The sequence below is a fragment of the Protopterus annectens genome, chromosome 5.part0 (assembly GCF_019279795.1).
Source record: "Protopterus annectens isolate FY-2018-M chromosome 5.part0, PAN1.0, whole genome shotgun sequence".
Classification (NCBI taxonomy): Eukaryota; Metazoa; Chordata; order Ceratodontiformes; family Protopteridae; genus Protopterus; species Protopterus annectens.
This window is the reverse complement of record NC_056735.1, coordinates 1,202,478,744-1,202,501,540: the sequence shown is the minus strand read 5'-3', so window position 1 is coordinate 1,202,501,540 and position 22,797 is coordinate 1,202,478,744. Positions and strand designations below refer to the sequence as shown.

At 40.3% G+C, this 22,797-nt stretch overlaps 1 protein-coding gene and 1 pseudogene across 1 annotated transcript in view; one reads left to right on the top strand and one right to left on the bottom strand.

Moving 5' to 3' along the window:
• Nucleotides 1–22,797, bottom strand: part of LOC122802339 (transcriptional coactivator YAP1-like) — a gene marked incomplete in the record, with an annotated part of 1,778,419 nt that overhangs the window by 245,545 nt on the left and 1,510,077 nt on the right.
• On the top strand, nt 10,699–13,855 carry LOC122801602 (annotated as a pseudogene).

The following is a 22,797-nucleotide window of genomic DNA, read 5'->3' as shown; positions in this document are numbered from 1 at the left end:
GCCCATAACTAGTTTTTCTAACCTTACTCAATAGTTAAAATTCATGGACCACTTAATGCACCCTGTAACATTTCTCGGAATTACTTCTAAATATTTTAATTTGTCCCAGGTTGTATAGACGTGCAGATCTATAACATTCTATAGATGGTCTAACATAAGTAATATACATGGAAGCATAACCTCCTTAGACCTGAGTTAGTGGTCCTAAGAAAGTCATTTAGAATGTTGTGCCATCCTTTCACTACAGTTGAGGTACTGCCGCTAAATTTAAATCTACCACCATTCATTTTGGCAGTTGGAACAGAGGTTAAGATCGTGAGCTGCAGTTCATGTTGTATAGTATTTGATTCCCTCAACCCTCATTTTCATACTGTGTGATCTTAAGCAAGTCACTTTACCAGACATTGTTCTCGGGTTGCCCCTGAAAAGGACTGTGTCCAGTGGGCCTACCTGGTTAACAAGTAGAATTATTATCACTCCCATATCTCTTACTACTTCTTTTCTTGGAATAGTCTGATTAATCATAACAGAAGGAATCAGAGAATCATAAACAACAGACTGTACAAGGCAGCTGAACTACATGGCCATTTATATTATGCCAGTCCTTAATCTTACAGCTCTTCTTTTTCAAGGACTGACAGGCTAGTCATACAGGAGGTAAATATATGAATACTCATACAATTGTCTACTTCCTTTTACCGTAATACAATCACAGTGCTTGATAAGGACAGGATGTTTGTTTCACAAAAGGGGTAGTTATTACAAAACAAATCTCTCTCCACCATGCTTTATTTGCTGAAGCAGGATCATGGTTCTAATGTTTGCTTGACTGTTTGATGTGAAGACAAATAAGACACTTTTGACTATCAGATCCACAATGGCCTGGAAGGCAAGGCACAGAAAAGTACTCTCTGTCTCCCTTACCAAACTGGCTGGCACTGAACCTAACCAAACACAATTCAGACCACTAAAATAGTATATCTTGAATTATGGCTATGATCTTTTATAGTGCTCACAATGGTAGTAATTAGCAAATTTACTTAACAGAATTATTCTCTAGATAGCACTGTTGATATAGACTGAACAGAAAGGGCCTTAACACTTTATGTGTAGTCACCCAGTCAGAAAAAAACATTAGTTACTTTAATCCACACCTTTCAACTCTCCAGAATTCTGCACAATGTTCAGAGGTTTGCCTCATATTATTGTTTTGTTCCACATAAAATTTGTGGTTTTCTGGAAATTCATTGAGGACTGAAGTCACTAAATAAGACATATGAATTTCAGACTTCTTTCAGAAAATGCATACTTTAGCAAAATCTGTTACTCTTGCAACTTTTTAAGTTTGTAAGAGCTACATTTAAAATCTGTCCCTGACTTTGAGGCTTTTGTCCAGGATTCTTGCGCTACGAAGTTGAGAGTATGTTGTAAGTTTACACTTACTAACAAATAGCCAATTTTAAACCAAATAACAATGTAGCAATTTATATTACAATTTTCAAATTCATCGACAATTGCCTTATGCAGAACACAGTGAAAGGCTTTTGGCAAGCCTAAATACTTGTCTAAATGCAAACCTCAATCCAATGATTTAAAAAGATTGTTACAGAAGTACATGAGGTTTGTCTGACAAGACTTCCCAACTGTAAACCCAGGCTAACTAATGTCCTTCCCTAAGCCACCATCTGCCAGAAGTTTGCACAGTATAACCCTCTCACAAATCTTCATAGGATGGTTAAGCTAATGGGCCCGTAATTACCAATGGTACTAGCTTTAGTGCATTTAGGTACAGGAATAGCTATAATTTATTTCCCCAATTCTGCAACAAAAAACACAGGTACAAATCTATTCTTTACTATTTTCAGTGAATGTAGGTTTCATTTTCACTTTATTTTATGCAAAGTCCTTATTTTACACATTTGCATCATTCCGTAACCTTTCTGAGTTGAATACTGAACAGAAAAATTGTTCTGCATACATCTATGACTTTCTCTAACTTCTGTTTACACGCATCTACATGTAATACAGTCATTGTACTAATCTCCACATAAAAAACATGGTTTGCCACAGAAATTAGGCAAGCATCTGTTTTTTAAGAGACAACTGCACATTGATTTTGAATACACATACAGTATATACTGTGAACAACCTTTCACAGGGACATGGGCACAGTGGCTGCCTATTAAATTACAGTTAACTGCAAGAAACGTATACCTTTAAAAACAGAAATCAATTTCATGGGTGAGTAATGGCATAAAAAGGACTTACAAGTAAACTATGTCTCTATTATGAAGATGTGGAGAACAGGAGATTTGGTGTCCTCTTCTCTGTTCATGGTAAAAAGGTTGCTGGAGAGGTACTGGCTTATTATATAACTGTCTTTTAGAGGATAGCTAGTATATGCTACTTTTCCTTTCTCTCACAATATACATGGAATTTGCTTTTTAAAACTCCAGTTTTGTCTCTTTCTTCCTTTGCAAATGGAGATGTGTTACATACCTTCACTGCTTTCTTGCCTGTGATAAGAAACATGCCACACTGTTTTTTTACAGGCTTATCCCTATGACCACTTAGAGTTCTGAAACAATGAATCTACAGAAAGGTGTCCTTGCAGTTTCAGAGACACTGGTAACCACCTCATTTTACACAGTCTTTAATTTACACATTTTCATCCTTTCTATAAATAACCTGAGATGCATGCTGAACAGAAAACTGTGTGCATACATCTATGATTTTGGCTAGTATTAAATCAGCTTCTCTAAACAGTCTACTACTTAACTGATCACTTCTCTTGATGGATGCAGTGAGGCAGAAGCCAGAGCAAATGAAAACTACAGTTTCCAGTGCTGGCTAGCTGCTTTTTTGAAGGGTCACCCTTTTGACCAAAAATTAGAAGAACCAAACAAAAAGTATGTTGGTTTAAGGAAGCATGGAAATTAGAGAACATAACAAAAGCAACAATTGTGGCTGGTTTGTGTGTGAAATAGATTTGTTTTGCAAAAATACAGTGAAAAAAACATGTATAAAAAATTAGACTAATTGCAGAAGAGTGCAATGGATAGGCAAAATCTTGCAGAGACATACTGCTACACTATCCTTGAGACATGTCTGGCACAAGGCTTGACAGAATGCATATGGTGACCGATGGATGTAATGAGGCAGAAGTCAGACCACATGAAAATTAGTTTCCAGTGTTAGCTAGCTACTTTTGTTTGTAATAAGATAGAACTAACAGAAAGCTATAAAAACAAAGTTTATTACAGATGAGTAAAAATGCAAACAAAAAACAGTGTGTAACTTCAAATGTTCACTGAAGACTGATTCAACCCCTCCCATGTCACAAGTTACACCCAGTTAGCGATTGCCTGGAAGGGCACATTACACATTAATCTACAATATATCTGATAACGTGAAGATGGCAGACTTCATGTTGTCCCCTAAACAAACCTGGGCAACTATTGAGAAACAACAAACGTGACAGTAGCTTGACTTTCGATTTGCGTTTAGCTGCTTCATCAGAAGGTTTGATTTTTTTTTAGTTTGCATAAAACCAGACATTCACCTGAATTAGGTGAAGGTTGGGTTGTTTTAATTAAACCATGTCCAATGTATGTAAATTCTGTGAGGAAGCTTGTGATACTTGCCCTTGGCCATTTTCAAATCAAGCCTAGGCCAAAATGAATCACCATATTTATTCTTGGGGAGTCCTTCTGTATTTTTAAAACAACCACCTTGGTTACCAAAGGAAAGGGTAAAAAAGCATAGTACCACATTGTAATTCATGAGAATAAAAAGGCAACAGTCTTTCAGGCCTGTGAGCAAGGAATCTTGGAACAGAACTTCACTGTCTATTGTGACTGGAGGAAACTGTTCCCCAGAGATGAGCCAATTTATACAACACTTCTTGATGCATTGTCTGTTTGTGAGTCTATCTCCTAGATGTTCTTCTATATCACTGTTGCAAGATTCTTTGCTACAGGTATCTCCCGCCTAAGGTAGCCCAACATTCGGCCAGTATACCAAAGCCTTATGATCTCGTATGCGCTGTACATCACACGTACGCTTCCCAAGCAGGAAGTAGTGCATAAAGGTGATGTATAGACCCAGTTACCCAAAATTTCATTGCTGCCAGTCGGAATGCCATTACTGCTCGTTAGTCTGAATGCCTTGTTGCTGTGCTGCATACGTAGTTGTCAGATAAGTGCCACGTTGGTGTAATTTTTTTTTTCTTTCCTTTGGTATTGTATTTTGTTTTGTTTATCTAGAGTTTATGACACCAAAGAAGGGAAAATGTCAGTGTGGGAGACAGCTTCCCCTTAAGGATTGTCATGAACAGTGTCTGTCCCTTCAAGAAAAGACAAAAGACGAAGCATGTTTCAGTCAGTCCCGAGAATCTTCAAAGGGTATGGCAATAGTTTACTCAAGGTTTGTTTTCTGCCTTGACAGCCCTTAAGCCTTCTCAAGGGACTTCAGTGCCTGCTCCTCCTTGGACCTCTAGCCCTTCTAAATGGCCTAGGGAACTGGATTCCTTGGATAAATGTTGCTCGCCAGGTCAGGACAAAACAGGCGAGCATCATGGATTGTTCTTCAAGCAGCTTTATTGTATACAAACACATCATAAATGAGATTAAGCAACTTAAACTTATAAACAAACTAGCTATTATGTACATAGATGTTAATACTCTGGCTGCACCTTCAAAATAGCACTGAAGCTTACACATGCTTGGTATTTATATGCACAGACAGATATTGGAAATGCTTCGTAAAGGTACAGCATACCTGTTAGTCTACAATAGGGATTCAGTGTCTGATAAGGGGTCCTTGCCTTATTCTTCACAGATGCCTTCAGCTTTGGCTTATAGTTATGATAAGGAGGAGTCTATTAGCCCTGAGTCACCTTTTGAGAAACTGTCTTTTGGGGATATAATTGCTAGGATAATGGAATACTTTAAGTGAGATTCTTCTCAAGTGTCTTACATTTAGGGTAGATATTATGAGTTGCTTCATGTGGATACTCATAAACCCTCTGCTGTTCCTCCTGTGTTGGCCCATTAGACACTTCCATTGCTGTTTCCAAGTCTCGTGATTCTGAGTGTCCTACTCCTAAGAAACCTAATAGGTTCTATAAGATCTCTGAGGATTGTCAAGTTTTTATAAGTGTCCTTCTGCTGATCCTGCCTGCTTCTACTTTGGCTTTTAGGGCTATCATTACCAGACCCACATGACCAGATATGCTCTGGCCTTGATTGCTTAGGCTTGTCAGGTTATTTATCTCCCTGATTCTGAAGGCAAATCATCTGCCTTATCTTTTTCAGGTTCTGCATCACATGTGAGCTGGCACTAACACCAGAACTCACAAAGGGTGAAATCAGTCTAAGAAACTTCACCAAGGCAACCTATATCCTCCCAGGTGAAGGTATAAATGCATTCCAAGCCCCACCCCAACCTGGAAGTGGTAACTAAGCCAAAGCTTACACTAAAGCCCCATATAATCACTTGTGTAAGTGTATAAATGCAGCTGTACCAGAAAATTCAAAGCCAGAGCCCCAAATAAAATCAAACTGCCACGGTGGACATCCAAAACCAACAGGCACTACAATAAATGCAAAAAGTTGTTGTCCAAGAAAACAAAGGCAAGGCCCCAAAAATGGAAAAGCACCCTCCTCAGCTTCAAAAGGCAAATAAGATAACTTGTCAAACCCTCCAAGGGCTCCTTTAAGAGAAACTTAGCAAGTACAGGCAAGGATAACCATAAGGCCTTTTACAGCTATGTACATAACCTAAAGGGTAGGACCCAAGCATGTGCAAACTAGTGACCAATGGTATCACACACACTGACCTAACAGAGATAGCAAACCTGCTGATGGATAGGTCTGGTGAAAATGTAACTCCCTTATCCTCTCCTAACTTGCAACAGACTCTCCCCAAAATTCCTCCCCCCACCATACATATCTGAAGAGAAGATCCTCAAAGACACAGCCTCTATAGGAACAGACAACATCCTAGGAGGTCTTCTAAACAGGCTAAAACATGAACTAGCATCACCAATAAGTACCTTTTCAATCATAGCCTAACCACAGGCTTTGTTCCTGTGGAATGGAGAACAGCAACAGTTATTTCCCTCCACAAGGGTAGTCTGGCAACAGATCCAGGGAATTACAGACCCATAAGCATGACCAGTCTCATCGTAAGGCCATGGAACGTGTCACTATGGACCTTATAAATAAAGACATAGGTGACTTCCAAACCCTGGATCCTACCCAGTCTGGCTTCATGAAGGGCAGATCCTGCCTGTTATATCTGGTGGATTTCTTTGAAAATGTGACTAAGGCCATTGACTAGGGCAAATATGTGCACACAGCATACATCAAACTGGCAAAGGCTTTCAACACAATCCCACATTCAGGCATTACTGATAAAGTTAGCAAACTGAATGTAAACCCCTTAATTGTAAGATGGGTTGCCAACTGACTCACAAACCAGACACATGCTGTCAAAGTGGGTGACTCCACATCATTCAGCAGACCTGTTACTAGTGCAGTGCTACAGGGGTCAGTGCTGGGCCCCCTAATGTTTGGTATATACTTCTCAAAAGTTCAGGTCCAAACTAAGGGGTTGTGGCTGACCTAATTTGCAGACTACTGTAAAATGGATGCAATCATTGTATCCCCAAATTATATCAGTATAATCATGGAGGGTCTCACACAGACCAGTGAGTGATGTATTAGCCACAGTCTCAAACAGAATGCAAAGAAATGCATCAGCATTCCCTTCAGCACAAACAATGTCCCCTCACACTATCAAATCAACAATATCCTAAGTACCCATGAAGTGGTAAGGGATCTGGGATAACATTTTGACTGTGATCTCAACTTCGCCCACCATGTGTCTACTGTAATAAGGAAAGCTTTCTATGCAGCACACTTGATTAGTAAAGATATCATCATGACAGCAAAATAAGTTATAATCCCCTATACTCAGCACTTATCCGGCCTATAATTGAGTAAAAATCCCTGTTTGGCATGTACCACACTAAACACCTACAGCAATTAGAGAGACCTCAGAGGTTTCTAACAAAGATCATCAAGGGGCTCCAGCATGCGTCTTACACAGACTGTCAAAAGTCCCTGTCACTATACTCTGTATTGTATAGACTTTTTAGGGGAGAGTTATGACTGGCCTACAGAGCAATCCAAGACTCAACCCTAATGAACTTGTTGCATATATGTAAATCAAATGGGATCAGGGCTACCCATTCCAGGGACCTAAATATGGCTTACGACTTAAATAGAACATACTGGAGGGACAGATTTATCTCTCAGCAACTACTGTGTCTTTGGAACAGGGTACCAATTCATATGAAACAGAGCACCTCTATGATACTGTTCAACAGAAATCTGGACGAGCAGATGGGGCACCATAAATTCTTACCGGGGATAGAGCCCATAACCTTCCTGGACATGGGCAGTCATCACTAAATACAATCATGGGAACTGACTAGCATTTCTATGGTATTACATTGGGATGAAATGGCTTGGCTTAAAATGACTTCTGGGTCGATAGCCTAGTAATCTTCTATGATCCTATCATCTTCAGTCTTTGCCTAAGGACATTAAGGCCAAGTTGTTGGATGCTCCTTTGGATAATAAATATCACTTTGGGACTGCTGCTGCTCACCTGTTTAATTCTCCTCAAAAGAGAGGCAAAGCCTTCCAGGACCTTTCATATTTTTGTCTCTCCTATCCCTAAGTTCCAGAGGAATCATGCTTCTATATCTGCTTTTGTCTGCTAGCAGCCCCGCCAGGCCTCCAAGGGCAGGAAGGGTGGTAAGGTGAGCCTCTTCTGCTAAGGCTTCTTAGTCTTCTGTAGCCCAGAAGCCTCCATCTGATAAGCCTGCTTCTCTTTGAAAATTTGCTCCCCTCCCCCCAACTCTCAAACCAGGTCCCTTTGTCCCTTCGACTTTCCCATTGTCTTGAAAATTGGCTTCTCGTTACTTCAAACTCTTGGGTTGTCTCTATCATCTGTCAGGTTTACTTTATGGTATGGAAGTCTCTGCCTCCTTTTTCAGGGATTTCTCAACCTCCACTAGAGCAATTTCCTCATTTCCCACAGGTCCTAGGGTCCCTGATGAACTAAGGAACAATTCAGCCTGTTCCCCCTTCCCATGTGGGAAAGGGTTTTTATCCAGGATGTTCCCAGTTCCTCAAAAGAAGGGTACTTGGAGACCTATTCTGGATCCCTCCCTGCTCAACACCTTTCTGAAGATCCCTTAATTTCTCTTGTTTCTTCCTCTCATTTTCAGTTCTCTGCTTTGCCCTTTGGTCCCTCTACTGCCCCAAGGATATTCACAAAATGCCTAGCTCCTGTGACTGCTTTTTGCAGGTTCTAAGGCATTCAGATTTTTCCTTATCTAGATTACTTGTTGCTTCAGGCACCTTCTCCTAGTCACCTGTTACAGGATCTGGAGTTCACCATCTCTTTTTTCAAAGTCTGTGGTACACTGTCAATTTCCAAAAGTCCATCCTGACTCCCTCTCAGGGTTAAATGTACATGGGATGCAGGATTCAGACAATGCCAATGTTAGCCTCTCTTCCACTTCCAAAGGTTTTGTCACTGACAGTATTCTTTCAGTCTCTTCGTCTGACTACCATTCCAGCCAGACAGCTTCTCCAGGCTCTGGGATATATGGTCTCTTATATTCAAATTCTCCCTCTTACCCGACTGCATATGTGGAAGCTGAAGTTGGTTTGCGTACGGCATTGCCATCCTCTGGATTTCAGTGCATCTCTCCTTCCCTGTCAAAAAGGAATTTGAGTGGTGGATTCAGCAATTTGCTCTAAAACCAGGTCTGCATTTTCAGCCTCCAATCACTTCTTAAGAACTGTTCACCGATGCCTCACACATGGAGTGAGGGGCTTCAAGTGATCACTTGAAAGTTCAGGGTTTCTGGACTCCTCATCAAAAGTCAGACCATATCAACACCAAAGAGATGACAGCTCTGATTCTGACCCCTCAGGGTTTTCACCCCATGTTCTCTCCAGGCCCTTGAAGGTGTACGCAGACAAAACTACAGTGAAGTTTCATGTCAACAAGCAGGGAGGTGCAAAATCTTACCTTCTCTGCAGGATGGCTCTTCATGCCTGGGAGGTGGCTGTCAGTTATCAGTTAACCCTTTAGGCAGTATACATTCCTTCAGAGCTCAGTCTAGTAGCAGACTCTAAGCAGGTCCAAACCACATGCTCATGAACAGATGCTTCAAAGAAACTTGTTTCTGAACATTGTCCATTGGTGGGGTATTCTTCAGGTTGACCTTTCTGCCTCCCCTCTGAACAGGCAGCTCCCTCTGTTCTGTTCCAGACTGCCATGCCATCTGGAGTGGAAGACAGATGTCCTCCCTTTCCCTTGGAAAGGGATGTTTCTTTGTCCCTCCTCTTTCCCTGTGTCCTGCAGAAAATTCAGCTGGACTCACCAAAAGTCTTGCTAATGACTCCCTTTTGTCCAAGACAGCACTGTTTTCCCCTCTTAATTAATCTGGCCAGGGGCAATCACAAGTTACCTCTCTGGTTGGATCACCTCACACAGGACAAGGGGTCTCTCTTTCATCTTCACTTGTCCACTGTTTAACTGACAATGTGGGGAATAGCCCTTTCTACTTTCTGTTGCCTAAGTCTTTGTGCTAAAAGTTTTTGTGCTCTTGAGGTATTATCAAAAAAAAAACAGTTGTGTAACAGCAATCTTTCTCAACTCATGCATATGCTCTAGGTAATCCCTTTTTTATTTAGTATTCTGCAGTTGCTTCTCTTCTTGTTCTGTGAGATCCCCCTATTTTGCAATACTTTAACATGTCAGTCCCTCTGCTTCTTAAGCATATCTCCCTTTCTTTTATTTTCACTCTATTTTTAAACTCTGTTTTAATTTTATCCCACTCTCTAGCTATATTTTCTGATGACATTTCTATATTCTCTAATAGCTCCTGAACAATTTTCACTAACCTTTCCTTAAATTCCTTTCTTTTCAAAAGATAAGTGGGAAAGTATCAGTGTCTCATTTTTATTTCATTACCCTGTGCTTTTACCTTAGTTATTATTGGCACATGATCTGAAATAGCTACTGGGTGTGTATCAAGACATTTAATTAAATGCATATGTTCTTGTGAAATGTAAATTCTGTCTAGCTTAGCCCAGTTTTTTTGTATCTTGGGGAATAAGTAAATTCACTCCAAACTCATTGTACTGAATTCACATCTTCCATGTCAAATGTATTCATAAATTTCTTTAAAAAAATTACCCTCCTTTGTTATATTTTCCCTTCTGAGCCCCCAAACAGTCTCCACTGTTGCAAATCAAATTCCACTCCCAGCAATAAACAATATTCCTTGCTGAAAGCCGATTACTTCTCCCATAATTTTTAAAGCTCTATTATAATAGTTTTCGTTGGAATATAAATACATGCCAGTGTAATCCTCCTCCCTTACCAGCAGAGCTCTTCTTACAATTAATACATACAAGCACTCTTTTCTTCCTTTGTGCCAGGTATTCTGCTGCATAACCATCCTGAAAACCTTTATCAAATTCACATGTTCAGTTCTTTCCAAGTGTGTCTCCTGTAGCATAGCTATTTGCACTCTACATTTTTAATATACTCTTTTTTTTTTTTTTTTTTATCTGTGATACCATTAACATTTAAAGACATTATAGAAAGAATCAAATTCTTGAAGGATTATTTCCACCCTTTATGTACAACAGCTTTTTTATTAAAGGAAAACTCCGGGCTCAACAACAATTTAATTCAACCGGGAGTCTTTTTCTTTCCCTGTTAACTCGTCCCAGCCATCAGCAGTTACCTGAACAGACAAAGAAGTTTGTCAGTTCTACATTTCTGCCTTTCCCTAGCGTAGGGCAGGAAAGCCCATCCCCCAATCATTAGTATCGCATGCTTTCAGGTGGAGTTGGTCTGCACCTTCCTGACGTACCTTCGACACAGTCAAATCAGTAGTTCCCCTCTCATGCTGATCCTCCTACACTGTGACATCACCATTACGTAGCCCGATTAACTTATCAGCTGCTATAAACTACTCAAAAAGTTGTTGCGGAACTTAATTCCATCCACCGTTTCCATCCGGAGTGAAAACAGCATTGTATCCAGTAATTTCTCCAGCAAAACAGCAGTCAAAATCCGTGGTGAACATACATACTTTTCCATATTTGTTTCGGTAAGTTGATTTAACTATCTGGACTGGATACAACTATCTGGCCACAATTCTGCCGCTAAAGTTTAAATACGCTTTTTTTTCCCTTTTGTTCTCCTCCTCTATCTTAGCATTGTGCAAATGTTGTTGTGTCTTTCGGCTTTTTGTGCAAATGTATTATTAGCTATTGTCAGGGTTTGGTATGCAATGCCTCCTTAGTAAAATTGCAGTACGATATCAGTGTCCAACTACCCTGCTACAGTACAAGCATGTATGTGTAAGAGTGCTTGTGTCTGCATGCGTGTGAGAATGCATGGATGAAAGCAGTATGTATATGTAAATGTAGAAAAGTTTGTGTCCGTGAAAGTAGAATGTGTGTGTTTTGAATCCAGAAATTAGTGCGTGCGTGATAGCAGTATGTATCTCTGTGTGAATGCAGAAAACACTGTTTTATGCTTGTGTGTGAGCATGAGAGAATGAATTGGTGTGTAAGCAAGCAGAATGTCTGAGTAACTGTGTGTATAAGAGACGTGTGTTGTCATGCATCTGGCTATCTAGGGTGCCAGCTAAAGGAACATCCACTTTACTTTTCTTCCCTGGATGTAGGTTTAATTGTAATAAGCCAATCGCTTACAATGTATGGATCGGCTTATTACTGTGTGAAGGCCATTTTTTTTTTTGGTGGGGTTTGCTTCTTCAGATGGGTCAGGCAGAGCAGGGGGTGTAGATCACAATGTAATAAGCCGATCGCTTACAATGTATCGATCGGCTTATTAATGTGAAGTCCATTTTTTTTTGTTTTGTTTTTTTTAATTTATTTTATTCTACAGAGGGGTTGTGGTGCTGCCTAAAAGACAGAGCAGGGGGTGTAGAGCACACTGTAATAAGCCGATCGGTTTACATGCCTGTATCGATCGGCTTATTACTGTGAAGTCCGTTTTTTTTTTTTTTAATTTATTTCTTTTTTCTTGGATTCTACAGAGGGGTTGTGGTTCTGCCTTAAAAGACAGAGCAGGGGGATGTAGATCACAATGTAATAAGCCGATCGCTTACAATGTATCGATCGGCTTATTAATGTGAAGCCCTTTTTTTTTTTTTATTCTACAGAGGGGTTGTGGTGCTGCCTAAAAGACAGAGCAGGGGGTGTAGAGCACACTGTAATAAGCCAATCGCTTACACGCCTGTATCGATCGGCTTATTGATGGGAGTTGATGGGAATGGAGTCTCCAGGTGAAGGTTCGGCATTTGGTTAGGTTCTTAATAAACACAGTAGCAAGATCTGTGTAGCTGGGTGAAATCCTGGCTTTAGGTTCTTGATGGAAATGTCCCAGGGACATCTGGTGGATCACGCCCGGGCAATGTTGGATGTAATTTTGTGAGCACCTTGTATTTTCTTTATTGATGCCATTTTTAATTCCACTCATGATCCAGAGGCAGGATGGGTTGATACAGCAGTTCAGACTGTACTCAAATTATTAGGGTTACTTGTCGTCAGTGTCATCCTAGTTTTATCTCAGAGAGCACTTTTCCAATTTTATTTGTTATTCTGTGCTGCTCTCCTAGCTTCGGCATCAGTGTCGGTGAATTACTGTTCAACTGTGCAGAGAGACTTCTATAGCATTCATTACTTCACAGCCTTTGGAGATGCACTTCTGATTAGAAATGGACTTTCTTTGTGGCTAGCACTTGCTTTCCTTCAACTCGTATTTGGAATAGGATATGTAACATTGCTCCATATTCAGTCTACATTTGCAGGGCTAATAATACTTGACTTCTTGTTTCCTGTAGTAAGCTCAGTCTTTGAATTACCTGTGGACACTCGTCTTTTTGTAGCCATCATGTCTGGTATGGTTGTGACTTTGCATGCAACCGTCTGTTTGACTTTGAAACTGAAATGGTTTTACTATTCAGCAAGGTACATGTATCTTCTAGTAATGCACATGTATAGATTGTACGGACTACAGATCCTTTTACAAGAAACATGGAAGAGAATTAGTTTTCCTGATATTATGAGAGTCTTCTGGCTTATTAGGCTAACTGTACAAGCAGGTGTCTTAATTTTTGTAGCTAAGGTAGCAAAAGAGGAAGATATCCAGAACTACACTGTTTCATGGGATGATTTCTAGAAAGTAGTTTGCAGTCTTATAATCAGTGGCTGTGATTCAATGTTGACTGTTTTAGGCATGAGTGCTGTGATTTCCTCAGTAGCACATTATTTGGGGCTAGGAATTTTGGCTTTCATAGGATCCACTGAAGATGAAGACAAGCGCCTGGGCTTTGTTGCACCTGTTTTGTTTTTTATTTTGGCTCTACAGACCAGACTAAGTGGATTAATACCAGAAGAACGATTGGTTCGTCTCAGTCGCAACATGTGCCTTCTGTTGACTGCCATTTTGCATTTTATCCATGGTATGACTGATCCTGTGTTGATGTCTCTTAGTGCCTCTCATGTGTCATCTTTCCATCGGCATTTTCCAGTTCTTATAGTCTCAGTTTGCCCTTTTGTTTTTCCAATCCTCCTCAGCTATGTGCTTTGGCATCACTATGAGTTAAACACATGGTTGTTTGCAGTCACTGCATTCTGTGTAGAACTCTTGCACCACCAGACCACTAAGATCCAGCAACAAAAATCACTTGAAGATCACTAAAGCTAGTAACTCTGCTGGTGAAGCACGATTCTCTTGCGCCATAGCCAAATTATGGAACTCACTCCCACCCACAATTACCTCCGTACCATCATGCACCCACTTCAAAACTTTACTAAAAGCGCACCTAAAACATGCTGGCTATGCCCTACTCCTGTAGTCCTGGGAGGGGCGAGATCATCTAGTATCCTAAAGAAGACTGTATTAAAGAACTGAAGTCTTCCTCTAGAGGGAGGTGTTTGATAGGTGACCAATTACAGTGATTTAGGATGGATATGAAGTCTGTAGAGAAGTTTCTTTTATTACCGATCTGATGATAAGTATTTAGGTTAGTTGGGTTTATGTGTTATCTGAGAAGATAGGTTGGATAATGGTCACTAAGGGTGTCAGGAAGGCAACCTGATAGTAGACAGAGTGATGGTTTATAATGTAGTTGGTTAAGACTTTGATTTCCATTTTGTAGTAAAATGGCTGTTTTGCCAGCCACCACAATGTCTAGGCAATTCAGATCTTATATCCTAGCTAAAAAAAGCATTTCCTTGGATGCAGTCATTTGCTCGGGCAATTCTTCTGACAGAGTTCTCTGCTTGTAATTTTTAAAGTCTGCCAAATCCTTACACTCGCAAAACGTATGTTCCCATTTACCTTGTTCTTTCCGATCATACCTCCGACTTTTGTCCGCTACCTTGGAGAAAGAAAAGGAAAGGAAAGAGGGTATAGCCATAAGTTTTTAAGGTGATCTATGTAAGACATGTTTACACACTGTACTCTTTTGAGTGGAGCTTCTATGGACAGTCTACTTGCTGCATTTGCCTCAACAGGTACATACCTAGTGTTTAGTCATTGGAGTATACTAGGCTAATGATTACTATGGCCTCTATAAGCCTAGCCATGCAATTCAGCCCAGTTGAGTCCCTATAGTAGGTGTCAACTGTCCAGATTTTGGCTTCATGTTGTTGGTCTGTTTTTTTCATCAAATCTGTGGGTTTATGACAAATATCTGAGGATTGCAGTGTTTAAATATTTACATATATTTGAGTTTCCGATTCTATATCCTCCACAAAAACGCATCATAACACACATCCTATTATTCTGTCTACTTTCTACATTTTTAAGAGTAATGTTTAAAATATGTCCCTATTTTTAGGCCTTTGTCCCCACCCTAATTTTGAGCTTTTTCCAGATTTCCTGTGCTAAGAGGTTGAGAGGTATGGTCACTATGTATCAGGGGCATTTAATACAGGGGTATGTTACTTAGGAAGATACTCTGTGCCTCTGTCTATCTGAGACATGGGGCCAGAACTGGTATGGCTTTCTAACTGACCATGTCTCACTCAGGGTTACACTTAAATCTAGAACGGGGTAGACTCTGCTTCACATGGAGGGGCATTTTGCTCCAAAGCATGGAGATTCTGAGAGACACATCTATCGCACCAACATGTCTTATTCATGCCACAAGCAAAATTTAAATCCTTGGCTCAGGTGGGTCTGATGCTGTTTGTTAATGTCAGGTAAACAACATCCATCAGAGCTGGATCGAAGATGCCTTGTTTGCTAGACATAGATCACCTCACAGTAATATGTCTGAGACGCAGTATACAGATATGGCTTTAAGGTGATCCAGGTAGGGCAATGTGTTTATACCCCGTATTCTCCTGGGAAGGAACCCTTGGGGGCCATTCCAATGGGCACATATGTCTGATCAGGTACAAGTCAAAGAGGGCGTTACACTCACTGATTCATTTGATAAGGACCAAATATGGTGGCACTATGACTTCCTTTGACCAATATGCCACTGCCTAAGTTAGAAGTTGGGTGCCATAGGATGATTGTCTTACTACTTTGGCCACAGGTAGGTCAAAGGACAGATTATTATCTATATATGTTCCCAGATCCATGGATACTGGATCATCTGTTAGGGGTGTCTTATTGATGGAGTACTTAGCTTGGGTGGCAGGTTTTCCCAAAAGCACTATATTGCACTTCTTGGCAATGAGTTGTAGTCCGTGCCTTTGCAACCCATTATTTGTGGTAAACCCTCTTTTAACATGTTTGTGTCATGGGAAATCTGTCATAACTCACAATTATTAAGTCATCTAGGATCTTGGTCCGCCTTCACCTCTCAGAGGTATATGACTAATAGGATTGATCTCAAAATGGAGCCCTGAGGTACCTAGCTTGTCAATGGTCTTTTAGTGGACATGGTATAACAAATCCTGATTTCCTAAGTCCTGTCTGTGAGACAGCTTGCAATCCAGCAAGATATGTAATGGTTTATGGCGAATTCATTGGGTTTGTCAACTATACCTGAGTGGGATATTGTACCAAATGTCTTAGCCATGTTACAAATGAATAGATAACTCCCAAACGCTAGAGGTGGTCTGTCACAAAAAAACAGCCAATATCGGCAGAAAAAAGACAGAAAATCCACCCAAGGATGGCCAATCATGAAATCCACAAATGTTCCGATTAAAATATAGTCCTTTAATATAAATAAAACTTCGACTTGGAATAAAATAAAAAATAAAAAAGCTCAAAACTGTCCCTTGAAGATATCCGATGATCGTATACGATCTGAGGAAGACAACAGTCGATAGCGCTCATCGGATATCTTCAATGGACAGTTTTGAGCTTTTTTATTTTTCATTTTATTCCAAGTCGAAGTTTTATTCGTATTAAAGGACTATATTTTAATCAGAACATTTGTGGATTTCGTTGATTGTCTCTTCTTGGGTGGATTTTCTGTCTTTTTTCTGCCAAATGTCTTAGCCAGGTCCAGGTCGGTTGGAACTGTGTGCACCGTCTCACCCGCAAGCATTGCTTTAGTGGCTTTGTTACAGAAGTACACCAGGTTAAGCAGACATAGCTCTCTCTTAACAAAGCCAAACTGGGTCCATTGTCTTTGAACCTTTCCAGGTTAATTCACTCTTGCTTTGCATATTAGACTAGTCAGACTAATAGGTCTGTAGTTTCTGGGGTCACTTCATCATCCACCATTGTGAAGTGGACTTACATCTGTACACCTCCATGATAACCCAGTTGACTTTTGTCCACCATTCAGGCGATAACTCATGAACATATTGCACCAGAGCAGTAACCTTACACTTGAAACAAACTAAAGAAGATGCAAAGTGTGTGTGTGTGTGTGTGTGTGTGTGTGTGTGTGTGTGTGTATACGTGCCCATAAGATTGTGATTAAGTGAGGTCCTAAGCAGTGCAATCAACTGGATGTCCCAGACCCCCAGACCTACCAGTATTCAAGTACTTATTTCTTTCCCCAGTTACTATAAAATACTGTTCAGACCTGTTAGTGCACAAGATATTTTCTTCCTTACTATTACAATGAACACATAGATTATTGGGTTTAATTACAAACTTGTATTTTCAAAAATTAAAGCAAAAAACAATGACAGATATTTGCTAAACAGCAAACCTTAAGATATATGCTCCGATTGGTAGTTAAATATCATTTACTGAAGCAATGATTAATGACAATGTGATGGGTGCAAGAATTCCAAAAGTGATGTGTACAGGCAATTGGATACAAGTATCCCTTTTAGTGGCAGACCAGGAGTACTGTCTGATGAAGGGACCAGGTAAGTCCCACAGTAGACAAATGAAAGCTGTGTTAATCAAGCCCTGCATTACAGGAAGCAGTGCATTGACAGCTCATAACCTTATTCATCTGCAATATCAGCTAGACCAACACTTCTACAGCCTAACACAGTACATTTCACTGTGCCTCTTAGGAAAAGTAGATAAACAAAAATATATTCAGAGTCTTACTGTTGCCCGGTTTACTCACAGCCAAATAATAAACACACTGTCAACACTCTACATAACAGTTTAACCAAAAACTGTACCCAAAGAACATAATTCATTTGATAATAATGCTTTTCTTTCATATAACTACTCTTGGATACTGGAGTTTTATTCACACATGCACGCGTGCGGACACACACACACAAACACACACACATCACTTACAACCCAGTGTATGACTGCATACTCAGATGTTTGCGTACTTGCTTTAAGGGAACTAACATATGGCCATTTTCATACGGTTAACATATCCAACATTTTAGATGATTGTGTTGCCACAGCCTGGCAATATATGCTATTTAAGTACATCAGTAATATGCCAATTTTGTTTCATTAGAGATTCTACATGAGCATACCAGTCTTAAAATTGTGATGGCTGCTAATTCATGTCTGCTAGCCGTTATTATGTATTAAAATTTAATACAATCAGGAAGGTAAATCAAAGAACTTTTGCTTGGCTTTAAAAATGTGTGCAAGGGGCCTATGATTTGAAAAAAAAACAAAGGTAAACTTAATCCACCACTGGCCAGATGCATTTTCTTTGAATGTAGGTTTCAATTTTGTTTCACTGAATGTGAGTTTTAAAGGCAAATAAGTATTAAAGCTATGTCTGTTTGGGAGAGACTGTATTGCTTGCTTAACAAATGGCTATTAGTGTTTTGTGCTGTAAAATTCGAAATAAAAGTTTTACATTTAAATCCAAGTATCTGTAATCATTATAGAAGTAAAGCCGAAAACAGTATGCACACAGAGGTTTGAACAGTATTTATGGCAACTGGGGAGAAATGGAGAGATAGCCAAGTAATGGGACACCGGAATGGCTGTGTGTGTGTGTGTGTGTGTGTGTGTGTGTGTGTGTGTGTGTTGGGGTGGGGGCTGCTTACAAGCCAAAGCAGAGTGCTCTCAAGGGGATAATGAATATTCGCTCATACCGGTAGACATACTGAAAGTTAACTTTAGCTGTTTGTGTTTGCAGACAGTTTAGACCCGGACTGCTCTTTTCTTATAACAAAATATCCACCTGTTGGATAAAAGATAAAGGTAGTACCACAGCTGAATATTTAGAGTGGTGTTAGGTTGGAAAGATACTGCTTCGCATCGAGGGGCATCCTGTTGCACAGCATGGAGATACTGTGAGACACATCTATCTCACCAACATGTCTCATTCATGTCACCCTTTGGGGGCATTTCAACTGTTGCATAAGTCTGATCAGATACATATGAAAGAGGGCATTATACTCAAAGATCGGTCTAATAAGGTCAAAAAATGGTGCGACTGTGACTTCATTTAACATGGATGCCATGCCCTAACTTCTAAGTTGGGCGACACAGGATGATTGTCCTACTGTTGTGGACACAGGTTGATCAAAGGCCATGTTATTATCTATATATTTTCCCAGATCCTTGGATATTGTGTCATCTGTTAGGGATTTCTTAGTCAAGGAGTACTTAGCCTGGGTAGCAGTTTAGCCAAAAAGCACTATATTGTACTTCTTGCCAATGGGTTATAGTACATGGCTTTGGAACGAGTTAGTTGTGGTAAACCCGCTTGTAAGATGTTTGTGTCATGGGAGAATCTGTTATATGTCCCAATGTTATATGTCATCTGCAAACTTGATTTGACTTTACGTCTCAGAAGTATACGACAAATAGGAGTGATCTCAACATGGATCCCTGAGGTACCTACCTTGAGAATGGTCATTTAGTGAACATGGTATCAACAATCGTGATTTCCTGAGTCCTGCCAGCGAGAAAGCTTGCAATCCAGTGAGATATGTAGCGGTTTATGGCCAAGTCATTGATTTTGTCAGCTTTACCTGAGTGGGATATTGTATCAAATGTCTTAGCCAGGTCCAGGTTGGTGTTACTGTGTGCACCGTTTCCCCCGCATGCATTGCCTAAGTGCATTTCAGAAAAAAAGTACAAGTTAAGTAGACATTGAATTTTCCTTAGTTAAGAGAAGGCTGTTTGTGTCCAGTGTCTTTGAACAGAACATTTCCCTGTGAATTCAGTCTTTTGCTTATCATATTAGACTACTCAGACTCATAGGCTTATAGTTTCTGTGCTCATTTTATCGTTCACCTCATAACACTACCTGCTGGTGAGACACGAGTATGTTTGCGATGTGACACATGTTGGCAGTGTGCATACAGCCAATTGTGGTCCTATTGTTCGGCCGGGTGAGTGGTACATCAAGGTCTGTACAATTGCACATACCTGTGACTACCACATGTTTGATTTCACCCGGGTCAACATCAATTTCAGACCTGGCATTTGTCCACATGTTGCCAGTCATGACAAAGTATGCAGGTTCCTTAAGGTGCATCCTGATTTTTTTCAGAATCCCTCTTGAGACACAGCAACACCGACAATGGAACCACAGATCTCAACACCTCTGAAATTGTTTTAGCTATTACTGGCATTTACCTTATATCATGCATATCATTATTTAAGGAAATTCCAATTGCATGTAGTCTAAAGCCTAGCGGCATAAGTAGTTAACTGCAGATGCACCTGGAGGCATCACTTGGACATAAATTGGCTATAATAAGATGATTAGAGTTACTACATCTTAAGTAGCCATACACTGACAGGATGCTTTGTTAACCAATCTGTAATTGCCATAGAACTAAATACCAGAGTCAAAATCTAAGGAACATGAATCAATTCAGAAGCTTACACACAGAATGAATTTGTTTTTAGCTCTTGTAATATGCGTTGTTTTGATTTATTATATTTTAATATTGCATATATGTTTATCTCTAATTTGATGAGATAATTATGTTTTTTGGCATAAATGGTGTCTTCCATCTTATTTCTTACTGACCCTGTCATCGAGCTAGGAAATCTTAGCTTGACAGTCTGTCACTGTGAACCGCATAATGAAACTCAGAAATTGTCCATTTTTCACCAGAAGTAATGTATGTTTAAGAATAAGAACGTTGCCATGGCTTTGTTGACCACTGAAGTTAAACACAATGGTCTGTTATGTTCTAGGTTGCCCATTGTGCCAGCTTTGTACATAAGCACCGCAATTACTTGCATCCTATCCCATATATTGACAAATTCCTGAAAATTACTGCTATATAGTTCTTTCAGAGGTTAATCCAAAAACTTCGAAGTCAATTTTAGGATCTGTGCTGAAAATTCCCTCTAGTCCCTTTATGTTATCCGCCTTTAAATTCTAGTTCCCTTCCCATCTCCTGTTACTACATTTTTCATCTGACCATCCTAATCCTGTTATCATCTTCCTGGATTTGTACTAGGCTGTATGATTCTATAATGAACACAGATGTGAACTTGTCATTTAGAATTTCATTTCTTCCTTGGTCTCCTTTTGGCACTTACAGGTTAACTTATCAGTTTCACACTCTACCTTCTATTATTTTCATATGTACCTAGAGGAAGCCTCTTGTTTATTAATGTTTATTTTTAATAGGTTCATATGTTCATAGGTAGGTACTAGGCTATCTGCCCAAAGGCATTTATAAGCCTAGCCGGAATGTGTTGGCTTTTGCCACCCCCTTAGATTTGTTCCCTGTGCCTCTGTCCAGCAGAGCCATTGAAGTGATGCCTGGGGTAAACTTTCTGTTTCCCATCCACTCTGTCAAGCTTTCACTTGAAGATGGTTATTGAGGAGCTCTGCCTAATGTAGTTTGGAATCTCGTTCCAGAGAATGGGAAGTCTCTGAGACAGGAATCTATCCCTCCAGCACATCCTATTTATTGTTGTGGTGAGGTTAAGATCCCTGGAGCATGTGGCTCGAGAGGAAATGTTTTTCTTTAGGTGGAGCATGTCCATCAATTCTGGGTTGGACATGGCCTTGTTTGTCAGGCAGAGATCACCTCTGAGAGGGTGGTATGCAACTGAGTACAGTTGGAGTTTCTTCAGTTGAGCTGCAAAGACATCTGTTTGAGGCCAGTGATCCTTTTGGTGAGGTACTTCCGTGGTCTTTCCAGTTGTTGCAGGTGTCTTGTAAGGGACATACCAAATGGGGCATTGTACTCTATGATGGGTCTGATGAGTGATGCATAGAGGGGCCCAAAGACCTCTTTCAATCTGGATGCAAACCCTTTTGTGATTAGGTGGGCCACATAGAAAGACTTTCTAACCACTTTGGTAATGTGATTATCAAAGGAGAGGTTACTATCTACTTGGATCCCCAAATCCCTTATTACGTCTTCTGTATTTAGGGGGCTACCACCTATGTGGTAGTTTGTGGGTACTTTGTTTTTTCCAAAGGGGATGACTATGCACTTTTTGGCATTTAGCTTGCGGCCATAGTTTTGACATCCAGGTATCTGTCTCAGTGAGACCCTTTTGGAGGATGTCTGTGTTAACTGTTGAGTCAGTTATAGCCCCTAGTTTGCAGTAGTCTGCGAACTTGGTCAGCCATAGTCCTCCTGTGCTTGCCTGTACCTCTGAGAAGTATATGCCAAACAGGAGGGGTCCTAGGACTGAGCTCTGGGTAATGCCACTTGTAACCAGTTTAGAGTTAGACCTAGCTCCCGCAACTCTTACCATGTGGGTTCTGTCCATTAGTGAAAGGAACTGTCATGATAGTGTGTGGTACATGATTGTTTTCTTTATGGTGAAGGAATTATGTTGGAGTAAGAGTGGCATTGGTTCTAGGTTGCCATATTCAAAGTGGTTATAGTGCGAATATAAAATGTATAGTGATAATAGCATTCAGGAATACCAGCTGGAACAGGTTTCAGCTCACCGCACATTGCTGGACATGAACACTGCAGAGGCATGCTGTACCAAGGATGATGGACATTGAGACTGTGACCCATGACAGGGATGGTTGTTGAAACTGTGTCTGTTGCATGATGCACTCGCAAGGGAGAGGGAATGGGAGGGTTCAATGGCAGTCAGTTGATTACATTCTGTGGTGGTGTAATACAAACACTTAACAGTTGCAATGGTCATTGTCTGGTGACTTGACATGCCTGACACACAGCTATGTTAGATGTTGTAAGGGAAGGAAAACCCAATGGTTACGGTCTGCTGACTTGAAGTCATGGCGGTGTGACACTATTAAGAATGTTTGATGTGCTAATGGAAGGAAAGGGCAATGATTGGTGGATGGACTGCTTGTAACATTAAAATGAGAGGCAGTGGTAGGTCAATGCTACTAAT